At 36.1% G+C, this 26,655-nt stretch overlaps 1 long non-coding RNA gene across 1 annotated transcript in view; it reads left to right on the top strand.

Moving 5' to 3' along the window:
- LOC115495528 (uncharacterized) overlaps window positions 1-26,655 on the top strand; it is a 108,673-nt gene that overhangs the window by 1,036 nt on the left and 80,982 nt on the right. The window contains exon 2 of the long non-coding RNA XR_012056360.1: window positions 23,308-23,415. This is a non-coding gene — a long non-coding RNA (uncharacterized lncRNA). The remainder of the gene's footprint in view (window positions 1-23,307; window positions 23,416-26,655) is intronic.

The raw sequence follows: 26,655 nt of genomic DNA, 5'->3' as shown, positions 1-26,655 counted from the left end.
AGCAGCCGTGGAGCCCCCACAGCCCACAGCAGCCGTGGAACCCCCGCGGGCCCCACATCCTGGGATCCCCCACAGCCCACAGCCCCGGGAATCCCCGCTGCTCCACAGGCTCCGCCCCGGGAGCGGGAGGTGCCCCGTGCACGGGTGCCGCTTGCGCGGCCGGTTCCGGGGAATGTTCGGACGTGCCGCCCGTGGAACGCCCCAGGGGTGGCTCTCAGCGCAGCTGGCTCGGAGAGCGCTGTACAAAGTAGCCCGAGCGCCTTTCCTCTGACTGCCCGGCCAAGTATCAAGTGGGAAACACCTGAGGAGAAACCACCTTTTCAGGTCTTCACTCCTGATATAATAGTTTAAAAGTATTTCAAGTGTAAATTTCAAAAGGGAGTTTTAAAATATTTCAAGTGTAAATTTCAAAAGGTGGGAGGGAAAAAAAAATGTCCTGTCTATGCACAGGCAGAGATATGCTTTTGCATCAATACATTTATTTAAGTGCATACCTAGACTTTTAAAAATTATACCCATATCAGCCTGAATATGAACAATATATATATATTGGTATTGAGAGGTTTTCCTGTGGATTTGCTATTGCTAAAATATTACTTTATTTAGAGGTTTGCTAGTTTATAGTATAGAGCAAGTCAAAATATGGCATCTTCAAGATCTTGGATCTGAAGTGAAAGAATCTCAAGGGCAGTAAAAAATATTCTGTCAAATGCAAGGACTTAACTTTCCAGTACTATGCTTTCCTTTTTAAATACCATTTTCTCTAGCAATGGGCTAGATAACACAGTCATGGGAGACTTTGAAGAAAAAAAACATGTTTTTTAAGCTTTAAAAACATTTGTTTGCTTCTGGGCAGGGTTAGGTCTGACTGGGAATAATGTCTTCCGTTTTGGAAATAGAGATGAGAGGTTTGTTATTGAGACATTAGAGAGAGAGAGGGAGATCTTGTGGTCTGAAACAACTTACAGGCCTCTAATTCCGCATCCTCTGAAATATTTACAAGGCAAATAATTTATATGTAATCTGTCTTTACTTAGTGGAGCTCCTCCTGATCTATACACTGCAGTAGAAATCATAAACAGATATTCCACATCTGTTTCTGGTTTTGAACATGGGAAAAAAGAAATTGAAGCCTCAGTCCATACCTTTTAATATTCTAAATGGAAATATCTCCAGTAAGATGAGTTGCTTGCTGTGGACTGGATATGTGTTAGTAAATTAATTAGCACCCTTTGCACCCTTTGCAGACACTTTTTAAATTGCACAGCACAAGAAGTACAGAGCTACCGGTTACTTCAAAGTACCTCTACTTAGCAGTGCTTTTCTGACTTTCCTCAGTTTTAAAACCCATGTTTTATTTGTGGTTCTGTCTCAGATGCAGTAAAGCTGCAGCACTGGCATTGAGGCATACCATAGCAGGGTTTGTGGCCTTTTCCAATGACTAGGTTATATCATGGTTATAGTTCTAGATGTTAATATATAGAATAAATGATAGGCCCTGAAGTAAAGCCCTATAAACACTGAGCATTGAGTGGATGATGACATCGTAATTAACCAGAAGGACAAGGTTCCAGAGCTTGCTGTTGTCACCAGAGCCTTCTGTAATTGCAGCTTTGTCCATGGTATCTTCCTGTTTCACTTTTTTCTATTTATAGTTCAGAGAACCAGTTAACATTTTTAGTAGAAAACAGTTTTCTGGTAGAGGAATAAAATCTGACAGCTAAAAATTGTAACTATCAGCATTGGTAGTTTACAGAGTCCAAATTGTTATCTGCATCAAATGTACTTGACTGAGTATGACAGTTCTGTCAACAGGAGATTAATGCCTAGCAGAGGTTTTTTGTGTCAATCCTACTTATTCTTACACAGAAGCCAAGGGTGGCAGAGAAGGTAGTTCAGGGCTTTTTAGTTGTCTCAAAAGCTGAACAATTTTCTTTGCAAAAAGGTGATGACTGTATTTGGAAAGTATTTCAGATGTAGTATGCTCCCTGCCTCAAGCACAGTAAGAACTGTGTTCATTGACTGCATAAAATGGAAAACGGAGATGGGGCATATCTGAACTGGTGGATTTGCTGAGTTGAAAGAGTAATTTTGGGACTTTGGGCCTCTCAGAACAGTTCTGTTGCTGGATGTTGGCTCCATGCACCTCGCCTTTAAGAAGCCTGTCCAAACAACTGCGTTTGTGATGAAGGCACTTTCAGAGGTACTAAATAATTACCTGTGAAATAAGGGGTAAGTAATGAGGTCAAATCATGTCATATCCATATCACACATTATACATATATATGTATTTAACTTCAAGATAGGATTTGTGTCTGAATTCAGACAAAAGGAATCAGTGAATGCAATCACAGAATGCCCTGATTTGGAAAGGATCCACAATGATAACTGAGTCCAGCTTCTGGCCCTGTACAGAGGAACCCCAAGAATCACACCATGTGCCTGAGAGCATTCTCCAAATGATTCCTCAACTCTGTCAGGCTGGTGCTGTGATCATTTCCGTCAGGGCCTGTTCCAGTGCCCAGCCACCCTCTGGGTGAAGAACTTTGGCCTAATATCCAATCTAAATCTCTGCTGACACAGTTTCATGACATTTCCTCAAATCTTACGGGGTTTATGACTTTTACAAATTTGTATTTTAATTTTATTCTTTATGACTTCTAGCTGTTACATGTCTTTCTGTAATTCAGTTATTTGTTCAATGCTTCTAAATGAAGTTGCTAACTTTAGAGGGAACTTCGTAGAAAATTTATGATTTTTTAAAAACTTTTGACCTTTTCCTATCCTTTCAAACTACAAAAAACACATTGAATGCTCTGTAGGGGTATTCTTAATTTATTACTTGTTTTTAAAAACTTTTAGCAACAAAATCTGTGAGCAGGTGTGACACTGGATCTTCTCAGGAGGTTTGTGCTTAGTACCTTTGAATGTCAGAATATAGTGAAGACTCAGGTTTTGTAATCCAGTGGTTCTTGAAGTGGACTTGTGTGGATCATCTCTAAAAATAATTATGTACTTTTGGAAATACTGCTGATTCCAGAGCCGTATTCCTCATATAAATCCAGGGCACTTCACCATAGTTTGTAATCGTAGCAATAGTGGCAATAACTTTTGAAGCAGACATACTCTTAGAGTTGTTTTACCACAGCAAATTAAACAAAACAATGTTCCTTATCCATCTACATCCACATTACATGGCACAAAGGAGCCTTTTAAATGATAAATACATATAAAAGGAATAACAAAATATCCAAGGTTTAGCAAGCAGATTATTTGATTAACTCTGCTATATTAGTTCATGCGTTCATTGCCATGTATTGTAAAGACTGATTCAAACCATGATCCCTTGTCTGATCCCATTATACCAGCCAGTGAGATATAGACCCCGAATGTGGTGTCTGTTTTTCTTCTGTCTTCAAAATTTGTGCCAATGTACTGTTTGTTACAGGAAAGCACATATTCCAATTGTCTTGTTTAAACACCAAGCACCATGCCAAAACCAGGGCCATCCTAAGGAACTCCTCTTCTCCTCAGGCTTTAGTGGTTTGTATTAAATTAAATCTGGATTCACAGCTATTCCACTGAGGTTTTTCAAAACCTTTCAAAATCATCTCTTGCCATTTTTGCTTTTGTTGACCTGATGCTCTAAAATTATAAAGTTTGGCAGGGCTCTTACTATTTAAATTAGTGTCTAAATTATCACAGTATCATGCCTTTCTAAAGTATAGTATTATAATTACGGTACAAGATTACATTAATCTGCGATTTATTATGAACAAATAGTAAACGTTGTATCACTTTGTGATGTATGGGTGACTGCATTTCTCTGTTCTGCAAAATACCATGCCATTGTTACTGGTATTTTCGGTGGTGCACAGAAAATCAACTTGTCCTTCATTCATTAATTTAATCCATTCACTGTAATTTAAGGCAGCAGTCCCAACCTAAAAAAAAAGCCCCTAATGTTGCAAAACGTTGTTTTAATGTTAAGTTTCATTCCCATGTAGTTGATTACACGTGAAAAAAAGTAGTAGTATAAACATGCAACACAGGATATTTGTGGTTTTTTTTCAACACACCTGCTGCTGATTTACCCCATCCAAGTTTTGTGGGTTTGGCATGATAAAGCAGTATCAAATTTGTGTAAACTGCTTTGATAAGTAAGCCACAAGCTCTTGTGGCAATAGCCATATTTCTTTCTGCAGACATTGAGGCAGAGTGCTGGATGTGACCAGAAGAGAGAGTGATTTCAAGGAAATCTTCAACATGCAAGTGAATCACTGATAAAAACTCCTGTTTTGTTTAATCCTGTTGTGTAAATGTAAAGATCTGAGTTGCTACTGTACAGAATCTCAAAACACTGAATCACCTGCCACAGAGCTCCCTCCTCTGTCTGATATTTAGCAGTATCTCATTATCAGGCTGCAGATTTGGTGAAATGTGGGTTCTTTCTTTGCTTATTCGTAGTGACAGCTGGAGTGGAAGTGTTCTTACCTTGTGAAGAAGTCCTACTGGAGGCCAGCATAATCCTCTTAATCCAAGGAGGGCTGTGTCTCCCCTGTGTTGCATCTACTTATTTTACAGGATTAAGCCTTATGAGTGTTGTTGGGAGGTTTTTTTAAGAAAGGACTTCATTTTAGAAACAAAAGTATTTTGTTTCTTTGATGAATCAAAGAGATGTCTTACCTTACGAAAATTAGTACAGGACAATTCAATTTATTATCTCCAAAAATATTGCAGAATAAAAGTTATTTAATTTATTATACAATTGTCTCTGGCTATCACCATGATACCATGACTTCATTTTACACATTGATAAAAAATTCATGTGATTTTGAAGAAAGCAATTATTTCTATGATTCATCTTTAAAATTCATACCTCTTGATCAGTCTGTTAAAACTAATACTTTACACTTTGAGTTTCATCTTCTCTGTACTGGGAAAATGAGAGTAGATATGGTTTATGATAACCAGAGAGATGAAATCTGTGAAGTGATTCACTGTGAAGTGATTCCCCAAATTTGCATGGAATTTAATTGGACAGGTAGGGGTTATGATACTTAAGAGGCTGAGTGCTCGAAGGCTGATGTTCACTAGACAACAAAATATCCTCTTTGTTGAAGATGTTTTCCCAGAATTCTCATATTATTCTGATTTAAAGAAAGACTTCTATTTAATCTAGTGGTGTTAGTGTTAAATTAACTAAATTTTCTTGGTATAAAATAATGATTAAATCAGGGATTGGGGTGTTTCTCTACTGATTAGGAAATACTTCCCCCTTCACCCCAACTAAATAAATATGTAAATACATTTCTTAAGAGAGAATAATTTCAAAGGAAGAAAAAAATATGTTCAGTGGTATAGAAAAAAAAACCCAAAACCTTTCTAGTGCATTTATTCAAGTCAGACTTCTAGGGACTAGGAAAATGGCAGGGGATACGTGTTTTTTTTTTATTCTAAGTGATTGCTTTCAATTGCACAGTAGGTAAAAGAGATTTTTTGCCAATTTTTGTATTTCATAACTTTGTGCCTTCACTTTTTTTACTACTATTTGGAAATGCAGCATTGAAGAATTGAGCCAGTTTGTTTTCCTAGTACTTAACATTTTTTTAAATTAGGTTTCTTTTTTTTTTTTTTTTTTTACACTTTCATTTTAGATCGACCCAACTTTGGATTTTTTTCTGTTCAGTTCTGCAGCTAAATAGACAATTTATTTATTTTCAGCTTCACGGTTACTCTTAACATTTTTTTTCCCAGAGGCTCTTGAGTGCAACTTTGTTGCTCTGTTCAAGCCTGTATTTCTAGCAAGTTTTGTAGTGGCTTTGTGTGTGATATTACAGTTGTGCCCCTTGAGGTGATAATCTTTAATGCTGAAATTTACTTTTTGCTTTTATAAAATTAGCAAAATGACAATTTTATTATTAATAAGCCTTTATATTAAATAACATAATGTTCTATTTGTCCTCAAGATACATCATAATTCATTCTTTCCTAGAGTAGGTACATATTTATTTCATCTCACAGTGCATTTGTAAGCTTATTAATAAGGCCAGGTCTTAACATCAGAAACCTCCCTGCAATTTAGAGGGGTTTGTCTTGTTTCCTGCTCAAGGGGAAGCCTTTTTCTTCTGTGAGGGCACCTTTGCCCTTTTGAAATTAAACTATGGCTTTGCACATTAGACAGTAATCTCAGTTAGGAATTCTGGCAAGTATTTTCTGAAAATCCAGGTGCACACTATCCCCAGCATTCCCCATGTTTGTATTGGCTGCCACAGGCTCAAACAATTCCATCAACTAAGTGAGGCATGCATGCCCTTCCCTTCCTGAAACCATGTTGGCTGTCCTTGATTCAAGATGTGGTTTACTGACTGTTATTCCATTTTCTCTTTTCCAAGACTTTCTTCACAACTGATGCAAAGCTGCAGGAATAAGTATATAGTTTCCTGATCAATAGGTCCTAAAAATGGCCTTATTTTGTTGGTTCTAAAAATGGCCTTATTTTGATGACTTGACACACTTTCAATTCTTTTCAGCCCATGTACCTTTAGTTTCTTTCCTTTGAGTTACAAAGGCCAGAATTTTATATCAAACTTTCTTTAAGGTTTACATTTGTCAGGATTTGCTACCTGTAGCTGATAAATCTTGAGAGCTTCAATGCAATCATCTGGTCCAAAGGAATGGTGAAGGGAACACAGATTAAACAAGACATTTTATCATTGGATAATGAAGCAATTGAGCCTAGTAGAACAACACAAATTCCTGGATCTTATAAGGAAAATTGGTGTTTCTTCAGAAGCCTGCATGTCTCAGATCATAAAATCTGCTAATTGTTGCTCTGTTGAAATCTGTGGGCCTTTGCTCTCATAATTGAATAACACTTGTCACTGAAAAGAAGATTTTTATATAAAATATCATTCAGAAGAGAGGCAGAAATAGCATCTTTGACTCATCTCTCTTTCCTATTTGTTCATCATAAAAAAATCATAAACCTTGTAAAGCTCTTTTGACTAAACTAAAAATTGAAATAAATATTTTGTAGAAATAAATATGGTGAAAAAGAAGGTAGAAATTTACTAAGCAATTAATGTAGAAGGTTTTTTTTACATGTCATTTTCTTCTCCAATAATTTCACAAATAATTATCTTTTTTTACTTTTACAAACTTCTCTTTTACTAAGAAAAGCCCAAAGAAAGAAAAGATTGTATATTACAAATTTTGAGTTGGTCTTTGGGGGACACTAGAGTTTTTCTTAAAACTGTGCTTTTAACTCTCTGTATCAAAGTTCAGTAGTAACCTTTTTCCTTAAATATTGTTTATTTAAGTGCATTTAGTGCATGATGAACTTCAAGGAAAAGAATAGAATTATGTACTCTTTCTGCAAAATTGCTAAAAGACATCCTGAACATTCTGAGCATTTTGCTGTTAATTTTATGTTGCTTGAATGATATTTTGAAATAGAAAAAAAGTAATTGTTAGTGATTGATATGCAATATTCACTAAAATTAAAAAAAATCTACAACAATAACAAAACCCCCAAGAAAACAGATCGGAGAAATAGTTTAAAATTTGGCAGAGTAGAAGATCTTTCTTTTCATAATTGTTCTGATAAATTGAATTAAAACACACAGTTGCTTTGCATATTATTCACAGAAGGCCATTTTTGGCCATTTGACGTTGCCAAGTAATAGAGATCCGCATTTCATTTTTTAGCTCTGGCCTGCCAAGTTATATAAAGGAAATGTTTGCCCTCAATGTTGTTTTTTCTAAATTATTTGGAGTGCTGTGTTTCAGTCTCCTTTGGGTCAATTCATTTTTTAGAGGTTCTGTATTCTGTCCCTTCTGTTCATCTTCCAATAACAGCAAATGTCTTACATCCAGAAATGTTTTCTTCAGTTGAAGCAGATAGATCACTCAATTCCTTGATTCCCACTACCCTTCACACAACCTATGCCTGCATTTTCCTGCCAGGAAGAAACCTTTTAGGAATCTGTTTTCCCCATGATGTTTACCTTCATTCTTGATTGGTTTTCCTTCCTTGACTCACTTTTTCTCTGTTACAGTGGTATAACACTTACATGCACAACAAAAATGGGTATTAGAACTTACAGTGAACCAGATGATTGTTAAGAAAAGAGTCTGAACTGGAAGATTTAAAAATTCCCTTTTTCTGTCAAGATAAAGCTGATAACTTTCCATAGAGCCTTTTAGAAGTGAGTTAAAAGTTCTGATATGTTGTAGTTAGTGAAGTGGGATTCTGAAAAGTTGTCTGCCTTTAAATGAAGAAGCAGAGATCAGCTGGCCTGAAAAGTCCTCATTTTCAGAAGTGAAATGCTAAGTAAATCAGTTATGGAAATATGAGTTTTAATATACTTTGTCCAAATTAGATCTTTCCTGCACACACTTAACAAAATATTTTGCTGTGTTTAAGTGGCTGCAAGTACATAGTGAATGGGAGAGATCACAATACGAAGTTACACAGAGCCATCACACATGGTGACATGAGGGATGTTATTAATTTCTATTTTCTGAGAAAGAGGAATGATGCCAGAGTAAAGATTCCTGGGCTACAGTTAGTGACTGAGAAAATAATTTGGCTATTGTGTTTAAAGGGCTTATTTCCCAGCATGTTTCACTTAATGATCCCAGTTTCCAGGAGAAACCCATGCAGCTCTGGGACTTCAGGACATATAGGATCTGCACCTTTGTTGCTGACTCCCTCTTCTGTTTTAAAAGGCAGCAAGATAAATAGATATGTGACAGGGGGTTGACTTATGCCATGCCACAAATGTCCCAGGCTTAAAGTACAGTTATATCTGTGTTAATCTAAGCATCACAACAATGTAAACAATGGTATGTGTGACTAACAGTGGAGCTTTGTTGAGAATATTTGTACCAATTATATTATGAATGATGGAATTTCAGGCACGTGTTTGGATTACCTATCCATTTCAGTCATTTCCTGTTGTTGATTCTTTCTAGCAGTAATTTTTTCCAATTACAGGAATCATTAGGGGTTTTTTTCCTGGAGACACTAGGCCTTTAGTATAGGTAGGAAAAGAGTCTGCATGGTTTACATAGCCATATCCTCGAAGGGGCTGCTGCATAGGGTATCTTTCAAAGCTTAGCAGAGTGCATACCACAGCTAGAGGATGTAGAACATCTCAAGGGTCCCTGTGGCTCTTTAACTCTTTGAAATAAATTATTCCCTTCAGCATGGAAAGGAAAAAAAACCACATTGGTTTGCCAAAGCTGTGCAAACACATTCATCCAAATAACACTGATCAAGTGCATAAAAAAATGGGACATTTTAGGAGCAACATGCAGATGAAGGGAAAGAGGTACAATTAATTTATTTAGTGATAATTTTTTGCTTAGATGAACAATATACTAGGAAAAATCAGCTGCTAAAGAGATACTCTGCTTATGCAAATGAAGGAAATGGGCTTTTTCTTTATTGTTTAGAGAACCAGAAGGTGCAAAAACCAGGCCTATTTCCAAGAGCACACACTTTTTCCTTCAGTGGGGAAATGATGTTTTCTTAGAAGTGTTGGTCACTCTGTTTGTGGACTAAGATACCCTTTTGCTAACACTGCTAAAGACATATTTACCCTAAACATGAATAAAATTTCAGGTATCAGTGGAAATTCTCAGCAATAACATCAATTTGTAGAAATACTATTCTATTCCCAGAATATTGTATTACAATGGGTTGAACCTGCATAAAGATGAGACAAAAGCAACCTCCTGTGTGATAGAAATGAAAGCCATCTTGCTAAGTTTAGCTGTGGACTGTAAAACAAATCAGCAGTTTTGTGAAACAAATAAGCAGTGTTGTGTGTGTGAAATATTATCTGCTAGAGAACTCTCATTTTGGTGATTCATTATTTTCCCTCCAGGTGGGTTCATAATGGAATTTGAGCTCACCAGATATATATCTTGTCTTTCTTCTGATGTAGAGGAACTGACAAACTAGGGGAAACAAACCAATAAAAAGCAATTGTCTTGCATGTTACTAATTTCTTCTTGGTATTCCTAAGTCTTTGTTATCCCTCATTTTCCTCCTATTTCATTTTTTGCCCATGTGGTATTGTTTTGGTCCTGGTCTGTGGCAAGCTGAACATGAGTCAGCAGTACCCTGGCAAGTGGGTGGGCCAACCCTGTCCTGAGGTGCATCAGGCACAGCATCACAGCCAGGCAAGGGAGGGGATTGTCCCCTCTGCTCTGTTCTGGGGAGGCATCACCTCGAGTGCTGGGGGCACTAAGTATAAGAAGAACACTGACTTTTTAGAGAGAGTCCAGAAGAGGACATGAAGGGTGGATGAAGGTGGGGAAGGGTCTAGAGGGGAAGCCATATGGGGGGTGGCTGAGGTCGCTTGATCTGTTCATCCAGGAGGAGACTGAGGGAAGACTTCAAAACTGTCTCCAGCTTCCTCATGTGGGGAAGCAGAGGGGCAGGCACCAATCTCTTCTCTGTGGTGCCCAGTGACAGGACCTGAGGGAATGGCCTGAAGTTATGTCAGGGGATGTTTATGTTGGATATTAGGAAAAGGTTCTTCACCCAGAGGGTGTTTGGTGACTGAAACAGGCTCCACAGGGAAGTGATCACAGCACCAGCCTGACAGTGTTCAAGAAATATTTGTGCTCTCAGGCACACAGTGCCTGAGTTGTCCTGTGTAGGGCTGGGAGGTGGACTTCAATGGATCCTTGTGGGTCCCTTCCATCTTAGGATATTCTATGATTCTGTAAGTAATTAAGGGTTTTGGGGTCAGAGCAATGCACTCCAGTGCTGTTTCTATCTGTTTTTTCATTTTCCAGATATCCTTTAATGAAAAATGCTACAGAATTGTCCTGTGATAAAAGCATAATAAGAATATAATGTTGGGCATTGTCTAAGTGGAATGAAGGAATTTGAACTCAAAGACTGTCTTGTCAGCTAAGTGATAGCTTAGAATTGTCATGTGGAATTCTATTGCTTAGAAAATATGGAATTTCCATTTGCTCCACCCTGTTCTCAGTTATATGAGGCAGTATGATTTAAAAGCAAAAAGGCTTTCTGAAGATATGTAGAGGTACCAAAAATTAGTTTAGTATCTCTGTTTGACCATGTAATAGTCAAGTACTGAGCAAAGACAGCTCTAAGAAAATGATTTTGTGGTTGCCTGATGAGCAAAATATTTTTGACTGGTTGTTTACTAGTGTTACATAAACCTATTGTCCTGTACTCTCACCTGAACTCTTAAAGATGGGTACTTGCTTGCTTAGCATTCACGTCAGCAGCAGATACCCAACTTTTCCTAGAGTTAAAATTGCATTTCTAGTAATATTTTAACTTTTATTAATTGAAATTTTTCCTTGAAAAAAAATGAACATTTTTCAAATTATGAACTAACATTGTTCATCCCCATGTTTTATAGATTGAAACAAAAGCAGAAAATGGAGTTTTCAGAGCACAAGAATCAGATGAAAGAGAAAAATAGTGCAAATGTTTGCAGATCTAATAAGTTAATTTAAGTATTTTTAAGCTCCTCAGTGTACGTGGAAATAATCCATCCATCACTCCTTATAGGACTCTGTGACTGAGTTATAATTCTGTCACTGAAATCCTAAGGAAATCAAATTTTCATTTTTTGGACAAGTGGCTTCTTTCCCTATTGAGTGGGAAAAATCTGATGGTTTTGGACCTGAATTTTCCCGTACAAAGCTTTTTTTTTTATTTTCTACTATCCAAGTACCTGTCTGTGCATTTTTTTTTTTGCAGAAGTGGCTCTTTGGACTGTTAACTGAGTACCATGGCATGTGATGCTATTGTTCTTTAGATGACTGAAAGTAAAAAGAATGCATCTGGGAAGCACAATATTAGAAATTATTTACTACATAAATTTTACCAGAGTCTAGGGCTTACTAAGTCTTTATAACAAGTTTTTGAAGGGTTCTTAGTCACTCAATGACTTATAGTCATAGTAGGATTTCATCTGAAAAGTTATATTTTCCTTTAAAAATTGACAAAAAAATAGAGGCATGCTATTTAAAGGAAACCATGTTATCTGAACCAATTAAAGCAGCATTGAGACCTGTCATGTGGATGCTGCTTCTATTACTGCATGGAACACGTCATTGTCTAGGACTTTGTTGGGAGAGGAGACAAATAATTTGAAATGATGGATGGATATAATCTCCTACATGAACACTTTTATTAGCAAAGAAGCATTTGCTTACTTTAACTTTGAGCTCTTACCATGTGATGCAAACAAAGCTTCAAAAAGTTTTGTGGTATTGAAAGCAAAACATCTGCATTTAAGGTTGTAGCTGCATTATTTCAAGTTTACAATAAAACTGTACCAAAACAAATCTCTTGTGTTGACAAGGCAGAGTTCCACAACCTCATGTGCATGGTCAGCAAAAAGGAGTGATTGAAAAAGCTTCTTGTGCTCCACCAAATGAGTAGTTGGGAATGATGGATTTGAAAGAGAGTAATCCATGGGTAAGAGAGAAAATCACTACCTAGTGGGCACAAGTAAAAAAGGTGTAAAGTATGACAGAAGAAATCCTATAATTGTATCTTATATTTACATCTCTATGGAAAAGGAAGATCCATTTAATGGTACACAGACATCCCTTTCATAGAACACAGATGATGTGAAATAATGTTAAATAAATAGCAAGCTGAAATTTCAGTATTGCACACTGTGAAAGAAAAATACAAAAAATATTTTTAAACTTTCCTCCTCCTGTCTCAGGATCCAGCCCTTTTATTTTTAACAGTGTACATTTTACCTGTCTGTATGTTAATGTACATATTTAATGCAGACTGTAATTGCTTGTATAGGTTTGTAAACAAGCTAAAATAGAAAACTCCAGAAATATTGCCATCAGGAATACTTTTCACCACTCTGATACCTGATATTTTTCTAGAATTGTGGGTGGGATGCCTTCTAGCAAAGAGCCGGGAAAAGCTGTATTCTGTCTTGGTGCCAGTGTCAGCTTGGAGCCATGACTGATGCTTTTCTGAGCCCCTGTCAGCTATGGTCACAAAAGCAGCTCCTTTGGAACTTCACCAAATGGTATAAATTAGACCAGACTTGAGGATGTTAAAATTTGTACAGAAAAGTTGGCCAGCCACAGGTGTGGCCTCAGTCAATGAAGCAGAGAGGTGGCTTGATGCCTCCCTCTGGGTCCTTTTGTTTAGGTTGGTATAAGAGGACTGATCTTCAGACTTGCACATGGCAGAAATATGAGTAAAATTATTTGTGTTTATGGATAAAATAGTTTAGCTCATTTTCTTTTTTCTTAACAAAGTTCAGAAATTTTGTGGGATGTTTCTTTTTCTTTGGTTTGTTTCCATGACAATTTCTAAGTATGTAATTTCTAAATGTGTATTTTTTTATTTTCCCCAAAGATATATAAGGAGTGATCCTATATGGAAGTGGTCTTTGATTGCAATAGGTTTTGCATGGCTGCATTCCTGTTATTTATGAATTAAAGGATCCATATACTTTTTTCTTCATACCTTGATGTATTGTGCTATTTTACTTCTGGCAAACATTGTATAAAATCACTAAATAGGCATGTCTGACACAAAATTGAAGTGATGACTGAAGTCCTAAAGGAGACATGTAATGATAATACACATCCTGAAGTTTTAATCTGACCAGCAGACAAAAGAGAGCTCCTTCATGTCCCTAAGGTGAAGAGTTTTGTATTGTTTTGAAGAGTTTTGTATCAATATAGATTGATATTATCTAGGTATTTAATGGGATTTTTTTGTTTTGTTTTGTTTTATTGTTAAATCTAAATATCAGATTTATGGAGAAAATGCTTAGGAAAACTGGCAGATAAGTTTTAGTCAGGAATAGCAACATACAATACACTTTAGAGGGTCCTAGAATATGAAGCCATCTCATGCAATATCTCAATTTCACATTAAATGTTATATTTTGCTTTTAACTGAGAGGTTAAATATTCTTGCTCCTGCATTTCTTATGGTATGGACCAGAATCTGACTATATTCAGTCCTGAGCAGCCATATGGTTTGTATAGTTTACAAATGAGCCATTTTCTTCTACAGACATCTCCCTTTTTACTTGGAAGATGAAGTTGAAGTTTATGTCTTCATTTAAAATTTGCTCTTTACAGGTGGTGCCTCCTTACAGTGCTTCCTCTCTCAGAGGTGCCTTTGGTTCAGTGCAGGGTGCCAGCCAGATGCCACTGACCAGCAGCACCACAGGATGCTATTTAAGCATTTAAATAACAGTGACTTCGTCACACCGTAGCCAACTGCTGGATTGTTTTCTCCTCAGATTTCAGAATTTTTAGCCATACAAAGGAATGGAAATGCCTTGTTTAAAAATAGAACTGTGTGATGTTTTCATGTTAGGATGGACTTAGGACTGCTTGCATGCAAATGGCCTCTCAAGCTAAAGCATATACAACTGGGAATTTGCAAAATCTAGTGTCCCTCTGCATTGTCTAATTACCCAGAATGAGTATCAGGTGTTGTGAAATTATTTCAAATCAATTCTGCATGATGATTAGTTTATACACCGGCACAAAAATGCATTACAAGGAGTTTTACTTTATTTCTTGTCTGTTTTTCTGTATCAAAATTGTGAGTTCTGAAGTGTTTTTTTCAGCAGCTAGGCTTTTGACTTTGCCTTGTATGCTCAAGAAACTGACTTCAAAGTTACCCCATGACGTCTGGATAACTATCTACACTACAAGACATAATGATAGTAAAAGGGTTTTAAAACCATGGGGATTTAGGGTTAAAATGAAAATTAAGCTTAGTAGGCCCTGAAAAGAAAATAAATACCCTGAGTACAGGAAGACTTTGTACCTTACTAGAACTGCACCTGAGTAGCTAGTACATGATAAATGATATAATTGTTAGATGTGATGATTGTTTAGTAATATAATTACTGTTTAATAGTAAGAATAATCATGAGAAACTGTGGTCAGGGACCTAAGAAAGATCACGAGAAACTGATGTCAATGTATACAATAGAACAATGTAAGTTTAATAATTAATATGTAAGTTATATAACGATAGAATATAAAATACAATCAGCTCGAAAGCCATGTCAGAGTCAAATTTGGGTTGGTACCCCTGATTCCCAGAGCTCTTAACAAAAGCACCTGCATATAATCATATCCTGTGATTATGTGTGTTCCAGAATGCTAACAATAAGACAAAATAAAATTTTGTAAGAAAGCATTGATATCTTCAAGTCCCAAATTTAAAGAAGCATAGAGATTAATCACTGCTGAATATCAACTTTTATTTGACAGGAAGAGTGTGCAAATATTTATAGTGAACTTGGAATTATGTATACTAGGATTTTATTTATTGTGTATGTTTGTTTGGATGTTAACTTGAGCCTTCATATCTCTATATTTTGCTAATACCATTTTTCTAGTTTTATTAATCAACTTTCTTAAATCATGGTGGACAACAACAAAGAAGTACTCTAAAAGGATGAACCCTTCAGAAATAATCTGTTAATGAAATTTTAAAATTTTTATTTTATACATATACTTACACCCTTGCATAGTATTTTTTTTAAATGGAAGAGAGATAAAAAGGCATAGCATGGAAGAAAGTGAAAAGAAGAAAATGAGAAGTAGATGATAAAAGGAAAGTTGAAAAGAAAGAAAGAGGCAGGAAAAGGAAAAAAGAATGAAAAGGTGTGAAAGGAGACAGAAAGTGATAAAAAGAAAAGAAAGGGGAAGCAAGGAGTTTACATCTCTTGAAACAGGAAATTTATTAAACATGAGAAGAGAGAATATTTTATACGGAAACACATGGAAGTAATTCCTGGTTTATATTAATAGATCTGGTCTTAGTGCATTAAAATAATGTTGGAAAGCCAGATAGTAAAGTTAAATATATTCAAACTTTTCTTATTTAGATGTTTTTGGTTTTTCCTATATAGATATGTTTGGGGTTTTTTTTAAGTTTATGGCAAAAGCATTCTCTAAAATTAACAAAAGGGTTTTTTTTTTTTTTTTCATGTTTGTAGAAATGTCTAGAGATAAAAACAAAAGTACTTTTTCTGCTGGGATGAATTAGTTTCTAGAGTACATCTAGGACAGTAGCACTGAGAGGCTGTAGTAAATTCTAAAATACTTTTTTTAAAGCTACTTTATAGAAAGTCACATGCTCCATCCCTGCAGAACAGGCCCACAGGTTGGACTGGAAACTGCTGGAGTGGACCTTTCCTCGGACACAGTTCAGCTCCTCTGAAGTTGAGGAAGGTGCATGAGAACTTGCACAAGCAGTGGTCCTTCCTTTGGAAAAGTATATTCTTTTGCTTAAGAAGTATGTATTTGAAATGCTGAAGTTTTTAAACAGAAATGCACTTGTATTTGTCTGGTCAACAAAGCAAGTGCTTGTTGATATCTTTGCTGAGCTGGCAGGCTGGCAGTCTTATATAGTATCACGAAAAAGAAAACACCACTTGTAATAACAGATTTAGTATGATCACCCTTACTTTAAAGTGAAAAGGAAGAACCATATTTCATCTTAAAAGAGCCATCCATGTAATTATCATTCCAGCTGTAAATAAATATATCCTGACAGTGGTTAGGAGAGGGTGTCTCATTGTACGGCCTTTATGCCCTTAAATCAAAATAGACAGTGATGATGCTGAGCATTGTTCATGTTGGCCCTCTCATCCCCAGGGAACCAGCAAGTAGCAGACAGAAGTTGCCCTTAAATCTCAGCAATACTCTGTGCCTTTGCTACATAGTTACTCTCTTAATGGCTTCCAAAACTTTTGTTCTGGTTACAGATCAGATAGGCAACACGAAGCATTAAAGGTCTAGAATTGAAGTGATAGTCAATTGGGATTTATTTACTTCTTTGGAAGTATTTTGAAAAGCTGCCATGTGATTTTATGATTGAAAATTGGCTCACATTCCTTAGGGAAATAGTGTCCAGGTCACTGCCTGTCATTTAAAGGGGATGAGGTAGTGTCAGGAAGGTTTTTATTGGTACAGTGTTACCAGTAGATAGCAGTAGATATTACATTATAATGCCAAAGGAAATGAACATTAGACTTCATGCAAACAAGTATTAATTTCATTTAAAATGCAAACAAAATCAAAATAACTGAGGCCCAAAATTGTAGGCTTTTCTTGTGGTGGTTTATTTGGGTGTTTTGTTTGTTTGTTTAATTGTGTTGTTTTAGTGAAAATGTTTTAAAACCCTCCTTCAGATCATTACATAATGACTGACCCAATTCTTTTAAACATGCCATTCACAAAATGCTTGATTTCAAATTCTCAGGTGCTGGACTTATGAATCCTCATCTGAATTTAGATGTGGTAGGTCAAATCTGATTCTAGAAATAACTGAGTAATATCATAGTTGTCTAACTTACACTTCAAATTAAAGTTTTGCGCTCCCTTTGCCTTGAAAATTCTGATACTTGAAATATTACTAGTAATTTTGCAAATAAAGTATATTTAAAGCTAATCTTCACTAATTTGAAAGTATGAATATTTGATACACTTAATCTTACATTCATTCAGTCAAAGAATCTAGTGGTCTGCACATCCAATAGTCTTCAAGGAATGAAGATTAAATTTAATAATGATTAGCTGCTATTCCCCAGAACTGGCTCAAAATCAATTCACATTTTCATGATTATTATATAATAAATAATTCTGTGAATAATTTGAAACTATTATTTGAAACTAGTAATGACAATTCACAGCAGCAATAAAGCTGTCAAACTGCCCAACAGCATTTATGCAGTGGTGACTTTTCCAGAGGGCAAAACTTATACCTATAAAAAAGATATTAGAAAGTTATCACCATAGAAGGACCAGGAGAGAATGCTCTTCTTCTTCTCAGCTCTTCGGAGCAAGTCTGTACTGTGAAGGCCAGAAAGGGCCTCCTTTTTTTTTCAATTATTTGGGTATTGCACTTTCAGAAAGAAATTAGTGTTTGTGCTTAGTCCTCAAGCTCCCCCAGTAAACAACTTATAGTTGTGAGATTGATACTACTCAATTCAGCATCCTCTGTTTTGTGGCAGATCTGACTTCACTTCTGAGTCCACTTGTATTCATTTTACATTGAAGAACTGATAATGGCCCTATGGAGAAATTTATTCAACTGACCAACATTTTCTCTCTGCCTTAAGCTTAGACGTTTTGAAGGCTGGTATTGTCCTCTGAAAGGAGCTGCTTAGGAAATGTTCTGTGTAATGGCAGCTAAGTATTTTTTAATCTTTCTACTCTTTATGAAGCATATATTTGTCGTTGTCCTTTTATTTGAACTTTTATATATTTTGAGAGACAGAAATTCAGTGAAGGAGTGTAAGTGCTCCAAGGAGTGACATGTCTTACTTGGAACAGTCAATAAGTCAGTAGACAATACTAGGAAGTGGAAAATAGAAGTGGAGTCCTTGTTTGCCCGATTTAATGCAAGGACAGAACACTTTCGTGTCAGAAGAATGTTGCAGTCACAGAACAATTGGATCTTCTTGTGTGAGGATGGTCTGATTTACATCCTGCATCTAAGAAACAAATATTTCTATTTGCTCAAAAACAAGACCACATTTGGCTTGAGAATGCTTCTCACTGGTCATGATAAAATAGTTATTAAAAAGAAAGTTGTTGTAAGGACAGAAAACCCATTCACCACCCTGAAATTACACTGTTTTTCTTGATGTGGATAAATTGTAGGGAATTCTAGACAGGATATAATGCCCTGAGAGTTTCTTTTAGGAAGCTGCCATAGTCAGTGCCTGTCTCAATGACCTATATCCCCTTTCTGAACCGGCTACAGTATGCATCACTGAAATCTGCCTCTACTGGAAAATAGGAATTCATTCTAGCACATGAATTTTTGTTTCAAAGCTGAGCTTCGTAAGTGTCTGTAAGATAATGCACAAGGTCAACTGTGTAGCACTTTGATACATGCACACAGACTGGTTTGAAGCCATATCCCCAAAATAAGCACAGTTGCCACAAATCTTGTGTAGTTACACTGGTACTCTGGGTTTAGGCCTGGTGCTTTTCTAAATACAAGAACTTGTTTTCTGTGTTCCCCTCTCACTGATATTGTACTTCAGGTAGGAAAAATTCCAAAAATAATGTATTGCTGAGAGTGGGGCTTCCAAAGAAACACACTGTATATCTTAAAAACACACTGGAATTATTACACTAATTTGTCAGTGAAGGACTACGTAACCTAAGCTGACTACTTTGACAGCACTAAGAATGTCTGAAATCTAATATTCCATATTTTGATATACCTTCTATCTCAGGGTTGCTTCAATGAGTAACCCTATTAATGCACCTTCAATGCACCCTATTAATGTACTACTTAAAGGCCAGATAGGTCCTCAAGCAGAGAGGCTTTGAGTTCAGTATTCTGGCTTCTGCACTTTTCTTAACTCTAGAAATACTTGCCCAGATTAAATCGCCTGGGAATATGTCAGATCTCTTATTTGCATATCAGTGATTGAAAACAAGTTGATATCCTCTGCATATGAAACTTGATGTATATTTTTTAATGAAATATAATGCAGATACATTTGCTGAATTTATAATTTGAAATGTGATTACTCTTAGAGATTGCATGTAAGGTTATGGAAGAAACCTGTGGTGCTTTTAATAATATTTAAAAAATAACAGGAGAGTTCAAGGGTTGGACCTGATGATCGTTGTGGGTCCCTTCCAACTCAGAATATTCCATGAGTCTACAAGTCTCAAGTGCCGAGTCTATGAAAACAAACATACTTTGTGTATTTGCTTTTTAAACTTTGGTAGCTGATTAGACTTCTATAAGTTACATTTATTACAGTGTTTTTATATTTATATATTTATTTTAAATGGCATTGGCAAAGGAATGTTTTTGAACTTTGCCTGTTTACAATAGAACATGTGTGGGCCAGAATTTTGATGCTTTCCTAAACAAGGCATGTAGGAGACACAAGAAACAAAGTAAATTATTGCCTGACTATCTGTACTGTACAGTGATGAAGTCTAGCAACCCCAGTCATAAATCAGGGACTCAGCAAATAAAGAGGACAAATTAACATATGCCAGTGTAAGGAATAAATCAGAGGAAAGAACAACTTTGGTAAATAAACAAATATTAGAAAATGCATTTTCCTTTGGGTATGCTGTCAAAGAATTGGAGTTTCGGTGCTTTCCTCAAATGCATCTTTAAACTGCCAGATATCAGACACTAAATATCAGACAAAGTAAACCATTTGCTAGAATATGGTTTTCTTCTAACACTCACCTTTATCTCTTGAGTCTCTTGAGAGGGCTGTAAAAGAAATATTTTAACATCTCTTCTATATAAAATCCGTGTCCATACATGGTCTTTTAATGGGAGGAAAGGCAATAAAACCATGAAAGCAAGCAGAATTTAAAAGGAAGCACATGAATAAAGAAGAGCAAATTAGTATAACCTTTAAATACAGAAGTAAAAAGTAAATCCATGATTTTGAGTCTATCAAACAAAAAAGGCAATAGGAAGTGACGAGTCTGCAAAGCAGCTCTTCTTTTCCTCTTCTCTCCCTTTAATAATTTTTCTTTCTTTCAGTGGAAAGTGTTGGCTTCTTTTTCCACCTTGTTTATTTTTTCCCTTTTCTTTTGGTAAAAACATATTTCCTTCCAGAAATCCACGCTGTCTGCATCCTGGCAGAAACTTCCCTCTGTCCTTAATATCCCCTCACACTTAGAGTTACAGCACTGGTCTTACCTCAAACGAGAAGTTCATTCTTTCCCTCTTCTTTTTCTTGTAGGTTATCCAAATGTCTGCCAAAGACCACTCTGTCCAAGTCCACACAGATCTGATGGAATTATCTGCCTGAATTTCTAGTCTTTAAAGGAAACTGTTATTTTTGATGATTCATAGTGACTGTTTATTTTGCTACTGCTTCAGTAATAAACACATTATTTTAATGGCTCTTAGAAACAAATCCTGCAGTCCTCACTGAGCAAAACTTCTATTGACTTCAATAAGTTTTCCTGGGCAAGTTTAGAAAAATGGCTTCAGTATTAGGCTGAAAATAAGTAACCCGAAATGTGTGTTTTTCAAAACATTAATAAAATGTGGTTTCTTTTTTTTCTTCTAAAATTGCATCTTTCAATATCTTTGCCTGGTTTGCCTTTTGAAACCAAGAAAAAAACTTCACCATAGCTGGAACTAAGTGTCCTTCAGGCATTTGATTTTTCCCAAGAATGCCAGGGCCAAAATTCCTTTCTCAAGTGTTTGTGAACTGGAAAAAATGTGTATTCAGGTTTCTGGAATATGCATAAGCATGAGTTGGCTACAATTCCTCTGCATACTTTAATGGTCATAATAGTTTTCCATTACTTGTTAACTCCTGTTAATAGTGCAGCATCAAGGGATCATAATAAAAGTAGGGTTGATAAAATTCTGACTCACAAGTAGCAAATGGGAAGTTTGGCTTAGCCCAGTGAAGGGCTCCTCTTGATGTGTCAAGACATTACTGTAATAAACACAGTCAGTAACAGTGTGTGGCACTTTTACTACAATGAATGTGTACCCGGAGGGAAGATAAAATCTGGCACTTAAATTCTGCTTCAGTTCTGGATGCACCTGTTTCTTGTGAATGGCAGAAGGAAATGTGACAGCTGCTTATCTACTCATTCAGAACTAGAGATGGCTTGGCTCAACTGGAGAAGCTGAAGTGTTGCAGAAAAGCAGAGACAGATGGGCTAAATTTAGGGATAAGATTATTTTTCCAAATCTGATACTAAACTTATTGCCTAGTATTAAGCAAAAATGATTTTTTGGTGACTCCTTAGCATTTCAACAAGACACAGATATACAGTCTTTCTGTCACACCCCACATAGTATATTATTGTGAAGGAATAAGATGTAGGTAGAACACCTCATGTACTTGAATTTGGAAGATTCTGGCTGCCCATATCATGACTTTTTCATTAATGAAGATGCCTGATAGAGTTGTTTATTCACAACTGAATTTCTGTTCCTTTGTATGGGAAAAAAAAAAGAAAATATGCTAAAATTATGTGCAATTATATCTTTTGTCATTAGGTTGCAGAATAACTTCAGAAGTTCAAATTGGCACTGGCTAAACATAACATCTCAGCAACCTAGCCCAGAAAGGGGCTCTTAACACTCATTGATCTCTGGATCATACAGGAACTTTTTGGCAGGACAGATGAATACATCAAGCCTTTTTTGGAAACACTTTTTATTTCAGTTCTATTCTACATACCACTGTTTCTGCTGAACTTATTGCTCCTGATTTCCTGAATGTATAGCCTGTCTTGCAGCTCAGAGGAAATTAATCCATGTTCTTTCCTCACATAGTTAGATATGAGAAGCTGTGATAAGAGGAAACAATATTTATATGGCAATTGCTTGCTGATGCTGGAAATACCAAAATTAATTCCTTCCCTTTAAATCTAGCATAGGCACAGATGTTCTGTGGTGGGAAGAAGTAGTCTTCTATCCTCAGTGATTTCTCTCCTGGATATACAAATGCATTCTACGCAAGTTACAATGCTAAGGTCAATGAATTGAGAACTCTGGGGGATTTCAACATACTTCAAAATTTTCTTATTAAGTCAATGTGACTAGAATAGGATAAACAGATACGTTTTAAGTCTATTGCTCTTTTGTTAGATGTCTTCTGTAATACATCTAAGTTACTTATACCTACACTTCTATAAATAACAGTCTACAAACCAGATATTGTTACACAATCATGTATCAAGACATGAAAATAAATGAAACTTTTCTCTGTTTTCCTGAATAATTCTGCAAATACTCTGGGCAAGTGACATACTTTGCTGGAACATTTCATTTTTCCACTGTGACTAGTGTCTTAAGTTTATGCCCCCGCCTTAGAATTTGCAATTGAATTTGCAGTTGTTTATTTTCAAGAATATATACAGTAATATATTTAAAAAACAAATAAAATGGAAAATGGAAAGACTGTATCCATAATTATGCCCATAGTAGGGGAGCTGGCTAGATGATCTGTAAAGGTCCTTTCAACCCAAACCATTCTCTGATTCTGTTATTTAAAGATAAGAAAGTACTGTGCTTTTAAATTCAATTACAGTTTTTACTGAAATAACTCAAAACTAGATTGTGTATGCTGAAACATTAATGGGATCTAGGGAGGCATCAGAGAAGAAAATTCACTTTGCAATAGACAAGAGAACAAGGCAGTCTCTGTACTTGGCTTTAACAGTATTCTTAGTCACAGGCATCCAGAGCTATTCTTGATATATATGCAAAAAGACATGATTACCAAGTAATTGCATTTTTTCTTTCATGTAATGCAGCTGCTATGGATGGATTCTCCCCTGCTCTATGATCAGGCAAGCCATGTCTTCTCATCAAGATCAGGACCTTGATTCTTGACAGAGAATTTTCCAAGGAAGATATTAGAGGTAAGAAGTTCACTGCCATGTTTTTTTCAATAAGCAGCAAAGAGCCACAGACACATCTAGGACATGTAGTAGACACCTGCTACGTAGGCTGAGAGACTGGCTCCTTTCTCCTCTCAGGTTCTTCAGCTCTTTCACAGCTTTTCATAGATAAAGTGTTGTCTCTGTTAGAGTCCACAGGAGACAGGCCTTTAATTTGAGCACATCCAGGATTTCACATCATAAACATGAAACTCATTTTATAGTCTCTTCCAGACAGCATCATGGAAAGAAGGAAGTATTGTTTTGCTTCCACACGATTGATCTGAGGTTTTCCTCATACTTGACATGAAATATGGAGAAGTATGTCTGAGAGCATGTGCAAGAGACCAAATGTTCATCCTCATAATGCTACTGGTAACTTATTTGCCTTCTTTGTTTCTGATAGAAATTATATGAATGATTTTTCTCCAGATTGGTCAATTGGATTGAAGTGTCTTGAACATTAAGCAAGGTTTGCAAGTACTTGGCATTTCTTTGACTCTCTTAATGAATTTAGCCATCCTCTCTCCCGTTTCTGTTCCGAAGCAGAGGGACTGATATATTACACTAAATATGGCTCCTAGATAGTCCTTAGCCTCAGTAGAAGAAATTTCCAAAAAGGTGTCTGGAACTGAGGTATTTAGAGAGCACATTTCCAGATTACTTTGGCATCTCAGCATTTGAATACTGATTATCTGGAACAAATCCCTGCATCTCTGAAGACTTGCCCACCACCTACTTTGTTGAACTATGATGCTTACCAGGGGCTTTGTAGGGACTTGAATTTTAGTCTGGACTGAAAGTTCTCACAGTGTCTTTGGAATTATATCTCAGTGTAACAACAGGTAAGAAAAAATAATCTAAAAGGGTTTTCATTGAAATTGAAATAGAATTAGCTGTTGTGGTTCACCATCTGTCAGATGTCCTATGCCCAAGGTCATTGGATTAGACCTTGACAACACTGATAAGATTAACTTGTCATTCTTGGTGTTGAGTTGCAGAGTTATGGATTTGGCTTCCACTGGGAGTATCTCCAAGGATAGGAGGAAAAGCAGCTCATAAATACTTCAGAGTTCTTTGGAGCCAAGAGTTGCTTTTTGGCTGGCTTTGCAAGCAATATTATTAAAAGGGTACTTGGAGACAGGAGAATAATTGAAGAGTAAAATAAGAAGTGAAAAATACTGGAAAGTTATTTCTCTTATAGAGTAACTAATAAAAACTGCATTCATGATTATCTCCAGTGATGTTTCTCATCACAAGTAAACATTCTGTTGTTTCTCCAAGCATAAACATTCTTCAGGCAGATCACTCATTGACTCAGCTACATTTATTACTCTATTTATCACTCACTTCCTTGGAACATATTTCTGAAAAATTGGCAATTGCATTTTACTAAGATTTATTGGACTTTGGCCAATAGATTCCATTAACTCATTATCTTTTAAAATATCCAAACTGAAGCTGGATGGGAAAGACAAAGAATGACAGGTTTTTGTTCACAAGAAAAGAAAACATGCCAGCAAGTCAAATAATGAAGCTTTTATTTGGGAGCATGGGGTAAGTACTTATTGTCACTTAGTGAATTGAAACACATGAAGTTACTAGATTTTGCAGAACAGTCATGGAGGAGTCTCTCAGACCTTGTTTCACTTCTAGCTGATAAAGACCTAATTAAAGTAGTGGGGTTCTGAGAAGATACTCCACAGACTATAGAGACATTCAGATTTTAATTTTTCTGGTTTATCATCCATCTGAAAGAATCCAATAAAATCCCAAATCAAGGATTCTATTGTCTGTTGAGATCATGAAGGCAAATATGACAGAAAACTTCTTATTTTAACTTTGGTAGACTTCAAAGGTGACTAGCGCTAGCTGGAGCTGTGGGGAACAGGTGTCAGGAAATGCAGTAGTAATGAAGCCAGATCTTGGCTGTAGCTGAGTAGATCACAGCAGAGCTAAGAGCCACAGGATTTAAAAATTAGCCATAGTCACTCTTTTCCATAAGTGAGACTAGGCAGGGATAAATAAAAATGATAGTATCTTGCTGTGCTTGCATTGAAGTTACAGCAGAATTGCAATGATGTAATTGTGACAAAAAAAATGTCTCATTAATTTGATAATTATAGGTGGGAATTCTGATCCAGATCTTGGAAAATCTGTACCATGTCCTGCTGAAAAGAATTCAGTGTTCATGCTTGGGTACTAATTAAGAGTGTTAGCAAACCTGAAACAGGATGTTGTCCCTTTCTTTGGAACTTGTTAGTATTTTTCCTGGAAGCAGAAATAAATTCAGTCCTTGAACTTGTGCAGACCAAAAGGTTTACCAGTAGATCTTTCTGTAGAAAGAACTTTAGACTATTTTAGGTTTTTAGATTTTTTTTTTAAACTGAAAGGTGGGAATTATGTAAATGAGTAAGTATATTGTTCTATACATTCTTTGTTTTTCTTAAAGACTTCCTTTATTTTCTGCTACAGAACTTTGAAAAAGACAGAATTAGACAGACTTTTTGTCTTACACAAAATGACTAGTTAATACCCTTATCTTCCTAAGTGCTTCCTTTTATGAGCAGTGGTTGGGAAGTTGGGCTGGAATTCAGGTTGTCTTCCACCTGTTTCAGAATTCTCTGGGATGCCAAATTGGATTCTGACTCTCAGACCCATTGTTTCAACAGTCAACAGATGCCTTTTGAATGGGAAAGTTTGGCTTTTGTCACCCAATTCATTTTTGGCAATGTTTCAAAAAAAAAAAAAAAAAAGTTGACAGCTTGAATCTTACTAGGAAAACAAAATATGTCTCTGCAGACAGCTCTGCCATCTGTGCTTCAGGTTCCCTAAATAAATATTTCTAAAAATTTGCACAGTATTTAAAATTTGTCAGTGTAGTAGATTTAAAAGGTTTTTTTAGCCTATGTGCTTATTATTTTTTACTTTTTTTTTTTTTTTTAATTAAGGTTGCCTAGAGACTAAGAACAAATGTTGCTTACTTGTCTGTGGATAATATGTATACAGAATTTTAAAAAAGTGGTAAAAATAAGCAAAGTTTTTTGTGTTGTAGAGCCAGAAGATAGAGATCTTTGGCTCAAAAGGCTTCAACTTCATCCTCCAGTGAGAATTTTTGATTTTTTCTGAGAAGTTCCAATTGGGGGCTGCTATTCTAAACACAGGAGACAGGAACAACGAGTGACATTGGGGTTTACATCCCCTCTGTGAACCAGCAGTACT

This window comes from Taeniopygia guttata, chromosome 5, assembly GCF_048771995.1.
Source record: "Taeniopygia guttata chromosome 5, bTaeGut7.mat, whole genome shotgun sequence".
NCBI lineage: Eukaryota > Metazoa > Chordata > Aves > Passeriformes > Estrildidae > Taeniopygia > Taeniopygia guttata.
This window is presented reverse-complemented; position numbering and strand designations above follow the sequence as displayed.